At 38.4% G+C, this 7,022-nt stretch overlaps 1 pseudogene; it reads left to right on the plus strand.

Moving 5' to 3' along the window:
• Positions 1-4,899: 4,899 nt before the first annotated feature.
• LOC108583881 lies at positions 4,900-5,653 on the plus strand (annotated as a pseudogene).
• The last annotated feature ends 1,369 nt before the right edge of the window (positions 5,654-7,022 follow it).

Consider the following 7,022-nt stretch of genomic DNA (forward strand, 5'->3'; position numbering starts at 1 on the left):
AAGAAGATAATTTCTGGGCCTTAAGATTTGACTGCCCCACTGGATTTTGGACTTGCATGAGGTCTGTTGCTCCTTTGTTTTGGCCAATTACTCATATTTGAAACAGCTGTATTTACCCAATGTCTGTAGCCCCATTGTACCTAGGAAGTAACTAACTTACTTTTGATTTTACAGGCTTATAAGGATAAGGGACATGCTTTGTCTCAGATGAGACGTTAGACTGTGGACTTTTGAGTTAATGCTGAAATGAGTTAAGACTTTGTGGGACTGTTGGGAAGAAAAGATTGATTTTGAAATGTGAGGACATAAGATTTGGGAGGGGCCAGGAGCAGGATGATATGGTTTGGTTGTGTCACCGCCCAAATCTCATCTTGAATTGTAACTCCTACAATTTCCATATGTCACGGGAGGAACCCGGTAGGAGGTGATTGAATTATGGGGAATGGTCTTACCTGTGTTGTTCTCATGATAGTGAATGAGTCTCACAAGATCTGATGGTTTAAAAATGGGATTTTCTCTGCACAAGGTCTCTCTTTGCCTGCCACCATCCACATAAGATGTGACTTGCTCCTCCTTGCCTTCTGCCATGATTGTGAGGCCTCCCCAGCCACTTGGAACTGTGAATCCAATTAAACCTCTTTCTTTTGTAAATTGCCCAGTCTCGGGTATGTCTTTTATCAGCAGCATGAAACGAACTTATACACATACATATATAAATACCTTTATCTATGTATCTATACAGAGAGCCATATATTATAGATATCTCTGTGGAGATTGATCTACAGAGTTATCTTTTTCTTTCTACACAGTCATTCCTAGGTAACTGTAGGAGATTTGTTCTAGGAACCCCTTGTATGGATTGGCTCTTTGTTCCCACTCAAATCTCATCTTTTAGCTCCCATAATTAGCATGTTTTGTGGGAAGGACCCAGTGGGAGATAACTGAACCATGGTGGCGGGTCTTTCCCATGCTGTTCTCATGATAGTGAATGGGTCTCACAAGATCTCATGGTTTTACAAATGGGAATTTCTCTGCATAAGTCTCTCTTTGCCTGCTGACATCCATATAAGATGTGATTTGTTCCCGCTTGCCTTCCACCATGATTGTGAGGCCTTCACAGCCACGTAGAACTGTGAGTTTTCCATTAAACTTATTTCCTTTGTAAATTGCCCCATCTCGGTTATGTCTTTATCAGCAGCATGAAAATGGACTAATACACTCCCATAGATACCAAACTTCACTGATGTTCAAGTCCCTTATATAACATGACATAGTATTTGTCTATAACCTATGTACATCCTCCTATATACTTTAAATAATCTCTAGATTACTTATAATACCTAATACACTGTAAATGCTATGTAAATAGTTGTTATATTGTATTTTGTATTTTGTTTATATTCTTCTTTTTCTTTTTCTTTCTTTCTTTTTTTTTTTTTTTTTTTTTTTGAGACAGTCTCACTCTGTTGCCCAGGCTGGAGTGCAATAGTGTGATCTCGGCTCACTACAACCTCTGCCTCCTGGGTTCAAGCCATTCTCCTGCCTCAGCCTCCTGAGTAGCTGGGATTACAGGCACCCACCACCACGTTAATTTTTTGTATTTTTAGTAGAGATGGGGTTTCACTGTGTTGGTCAGGCTCCAACTCCGACCTTGTGATCTGCCCACCTCGGCCTCCCAAAGTGTTGGGATTACAGGGGCGAGCCACTGCGCCTGGCCATATTATTTTTCTTATTGTTTTGTTATCATTTTTGTCTTGAATATTTGTGATTCACAGTTGGTTGGATTAATAGATGCAGAAGCCACAGATATAGAGGGCCAATTGTGTGTGTGCGTGTGTATAAAATTTCTCTAGATAGTAATTAAAGGAATAAATAGATTGGTAGGCAAGTACAAAGGAATTTCTTTCTGAAATCAGTCATATGATTGCAGAGGTACAAGTTTAATATATTAAGAGTAGTCTGGCAGACTGCTGACCCAGGAAAAAGTTGTAGTCCATGTATAAAGGCAGTTTACTGGCAGAATTCCTTCTTCCTTGTGAGATGTCTCTTTTATTTAATTAAATCCTTCCATTAATTGATGATTCTCAGCCACAATAAAGTGTAATCTGTTTTACTCAAGTCTACTGATTTAAATGTTAATCTCATCCATAAAACACATTCAAAGAAACATCCAGAATAATGTTTGATCAAATACCTGGGCACTGTGACCCAACAACGGTGCCACAAAAAAGTAAACATTACAAGTCTACCCCTTGTCCAACTGCCACCTATATACATCTCTGTACACCATACCTAAACTCTTAATAAAGACAATTAGAAGGCCATACTCCTGCCAAATATAATACAACTATCCTGCATATAACTGAAAATGTACTAACTCCTTTCTCAGAAGAGAATGCAAAATCTTAGGAAAATGTTGACTCTTCTTCTTGATATCCCATAACTTAAATAATATGATGTAACACAAACAATACATAAATACTATGATATAAAGTAAATATATATTATGTTACATGATAAAAACTTAACGTAGAAAACAAAAATTTATTTATATACATATTCATAATAAAACAAAATAAGACAACTCCAATCACCCTTTCTATAACTTGTCATGCAGTCATATTTGGTATTCATAACTAACTACACACACTGTATTTCCTTTGCTCTTAGAAAATGCTTCAGCTGGTTGTAGCTTTTTACTTTGGGACTGACACAAAGCTTCATTCTAGAAGTGTCTGGGCTATTAATAGTCTCTTCTTCACAATTCAGAGTAATGAGGAGCTCAAAGTGGCTGAGGAGAAATCTTAATTTCCAGTTCAATGGAATTCTTGTGTCTTCTAGTAAAAGTATTCATCCCTTTGTAATTAAGACCTGTAGAGCAGCAGAGCTTAAGATTATAGAAAAAAAAAATGTTACAAGTGAGACACTAGTGGTAATAGTTTTGCCATTCCCATTTCAACTTGTTGATTCCTGGACCTATGAATCATGGGTATGGGAGGAGCATTACAATATATTGGATGCTGTTTTAGGTCATACACAACTTTCTGAAGAAATGTGCCCCAGTGCTACATGGTATTTACTACTTAGATTGCAGTGTCATGGAGTCTTCAAAAGACCATTTCATAGTTATATTGGCCAGCTCCATAATTCTGGTGGAGAAAATATGGCAAGACCAATGAATTCTATGACCACAGTATGCTGTGCCTCCTTTGTTGTGAAGTCAGTTCCTTGAACATAAGCAATTGTGTGTGGACTTCCATAATAGTGGATAAGTCATGATGTAAGGCCATGGATGATAGTTTTGGGAGAAAACATTGCATAAAAGAAAAGCAAATTTATATCCACAGTAAGTGTATATTTTAGCAACAACAAAATACTGTCTTCCATGATGAAAGCAGTTCAATGAAATCAACCTGGCACCAGGTAGCTAGCTGATCATCCTGAGAAATGATTGCAATCTGAAACTAAAGGCAGTCTACTGGAAGATTTTTTTTTCCTCTGGATAAATTATTCTATTTTTACTGACAGTTTCCCTTGATTATATGAGGCTCACCCATATTATACAGGGTAATCAGCTTTACTCAAAATCCTCAAATTTAAATGTTAATCTAATCCAAAACAAGTTCACCTTCATAGAACATTCAGAATAATATTTGACCATGTAGCTTAGCAGTTACCCAGCAAAGTTAACACACAAAATTAATCAATATAATCAGTGAGAATACTGTGAACTTGAACAAAACTATTAACCACTCACAACTGAAAGAAATACCGAGTACATTCTACCCAAAAAACTGCACAATACATAGCATTCTCAATTGTACATGAAACATTTACCAGGGTAGACTATATATTAGGCCATAAAATGGGTACAAATAAAGATTGAAAACATACAGCTGAGTAAGGAGGCTCGTGCCTATAATCCCAGACTTTTGAGAGTCTGAGACAGGAGGATTATTTGAGTCCAGGAGTTTAAAAATACTCAGGGCAACATAGTGAGATCTCATCTCTTCAAAAAGAAAATAGATTAGTTGGGCATGAAGATGCATGCTTATAATCCCAGCTACTCAGGAGGCTGAGGTGAGAGAACCACTTGAGAACAGGAGGATGTGGCTACAGTGAACCCTGATCACGCCTCTGCACTCAGCCTTGGTGAAGAGGAAGACTCTGTCTCAGAAACAAACAAACAAAACCAACGTAAAATATATATTTTTAGTAAAAATGGAATGAAACTAACATTAAATAACATAAGGAATACTAAAAAAATGTAAGTATGTGGAAATGAAACAACACTATTTTACAAAACAAATAGGTTAAATAAAAAAATCCAAAACAAATTAATTAGAAAAACACTGAGACTTATGAAAATTTAAAACAACATCCCAACACTTACACAATGAGTAAAAGAAGGTCTAAGAGGAAAATTTATAGCTTAAAAGCTGACATTATAAAAATAAAAGTATCTCAAGTAAATAACTTTACAACATAAAGGACTAGAAAACAAAACAAACTGAACTCAAATTTAGTTGATGGAAAAAATCAATAGGGGTGAGAATGAGATAAATATAAGAATAGATAAACAACAGAGGAAATCAATTAAAATAAAAATTGGGCTGGGAGCGGTGGCTCACGCCTGTAATCCCAGAACTTTGGGAGGTGGAGTTGGGTGGATCACGAGGTCAGAAGATGGAGACCATCCTGGTTAACACGGTGAAACCCCGTCTCTACTAAAAATACAAAAAAAAAAAAAAAAAAAAAAAAAAGCCGGGCGTGGTTGTGGGCGCCTGTAGTCCCAGCTACTTGGAATGCTGAGGCAGGATAATGGCCTGAACCCGGGAGGTGCAGCTTGCAGTGAGCCGAGATCGCACCACAGCACTCCAGCCTGGGAGACAGAGTGAGACTCCGTCTCAAAATAAATAAGTAAATAAATAGAAAATTGATTCTTTGCAAGGATAAACAAAATTGACACAACTTTAGCCAGATTGACTGAGAAATAGGAGACGTACCACATACCTAAATTTAGAAATTAAGATAAATTCTGGAGAAGATGAAGAATAAAGGGAATTCTTACATACTGTTGGTGTGTATGTAAATGTATATGTAAATTGTGTATATGTAAATAAGTATAGACACTACGGAAAACAGTATGGAGGTTCCCCAAAAAACTAAAAATTAAACCACCATATGATCCAGCAATCCCACTACTGGATATATATCCAAGGGAAAGAAAATTATGTTAAAGTGATATCGGGCTTTCTGTCTCCGCTACTGCCATGGCACCTGTGAAAAAGCTTGTGGTGAAGGGGGGCAAACAAAAGAAGCAGGTTCTGAAATTCACTCTTGATTGCACCTACCCTGTAAAAGATGGAATCATGGATGCTGCCAATTTTGAGCAGTTTTTGCAAGAAAGGATCAAAGTTATCGGCAAAGCTGAGAACCTTGGTAAGGGGTGGTAACCATCGAAAGGAGCAAGAGCAAGATTGCCATAGCATCAGAGGTGCCTTTTTCAAAAAGGTATTTGAAATATCTTACTAAAAAATATTTGAAGAATAAACTACGTGATTGGTTGCACGCAGTTGCTAACAGCAAAGAGAGTTATGAATTCCGTTACCTTCAAATTAACCAGGATGAAGAAGAGGAGGAAGACGATTAAATTTCATTTGTAGAGGACTGTGTGCTTGCAAACGAGATGTTCCCGATAAGCCCTGCTCTTGCAAACAAAGCAGGACATTCCTTCTCTGCAAACAAGAAGGATAAAGGAGCCAGCTGTAAACAGCGGGCTCTGGGAACTGGTCAATGTTTACTGATATTGCGAGTCAAGGAAAGGTCAGAGAAGCAACACATGTCCCGTGACTTGGCAACATTCCACAAATGGCTGGATAAAATAAAGCAGAGTGTGCCATTCGCAGTGGCCGCCATGTATGTCTTGTGTGTTCATTCCTTTGTTTAGGAAACACATGGACCCCAACAACTGGCGCAGCGAGCAGGGTCTGTGGCTCCAAGACAGCAAGGAACCGGAGGGGGAGCACCCCGGGTATGTAAGTTAAAAAAGGGGGACCCACGGAAAAATTATGGGGAATTCCACCTCTCGGGCCTCAGAATATTTATGGCTGCTTCAAGGACTGTTGCTGTCTATAGGAGTAAAAGTGAAAGAAAAGACTTTGAAGCGATTGTTTGCCCATGTTGAACAACATTGTTACTGGTTTCAGTATCAGACTAAAGTGCAGCTGAATTGGAGAGAATGGTTACAGGTAGTAAAAGCTTTACGTAGAGCTCACCAGTTAGGGGATACTATGCCTTTAAATTTGTGGACCTTGTGTAGCTCTATCACTCAGGCATTAGAGTTACTTGAGACTGATTCAGAGTGTGGTGATGTAGCCACAGGAGGAAGGGCATCTGAGGATTTGGGAAAAAATTAATCTGAAATGGAGCCCATTTATGCCAGGGTAACAGAGGATGGGGTGGTAACAAAATGGGGAGAAGAGGAAGAGCCAACTCTTCCTTCTTCTAAGGGGAATTCTGACATGCAGCATATTATAGGAATGCTTCAACTGATATTACAGATACATTCTTTTAATTCACCTTTTTGAACTTTCCCTGTTTCTCTTCCTTCTGCCCCATTAGAAGGGGATTTTCCAGTGCCTCCACCCACCCACCCCCCAGCTTCCTTACCTTTGTCTGGCAAAGTTTTCTCAGTGCCTTTCCTGCCTTTGGGGAAGGGAGAAAAGGAAAAGATAAGAGAATTTGAGGAGCTGGATCTGTTTCCAATTATTCATGCTCCTTTTGCTCCTAATGCTCAGTTTCCAAATGGTGGCAATAATGTCCAATTTAATGCCTTACAATTTAAATTTTTGAAAGAAATGAAAGCTGCCATTTTTAACTATGGACCTCAATCTCCTTTTGTCCTTGGTCTTCTTGATGCTTTTTCATCAGAAAATTTGATGATTCCTATAGACTGGGAGACTTTGGGGAAGGCTGTTCTTGATCATTCTCAGTAGTTACAATTAAGCAGCTGGTGGATG

Source organism: Papio anubis, chromosome X (assembly GCF_008728515.1).
Source record: "Papio anubis isolate 15944 chromosome X, Panubis1.0, whole genome shotgun sequence".
Lineage (NCBI taxonomy): Eukaryota > Metazoa > Chordata > Mammalia > Primates > Cercopithecidae > Papio > Papio anubis.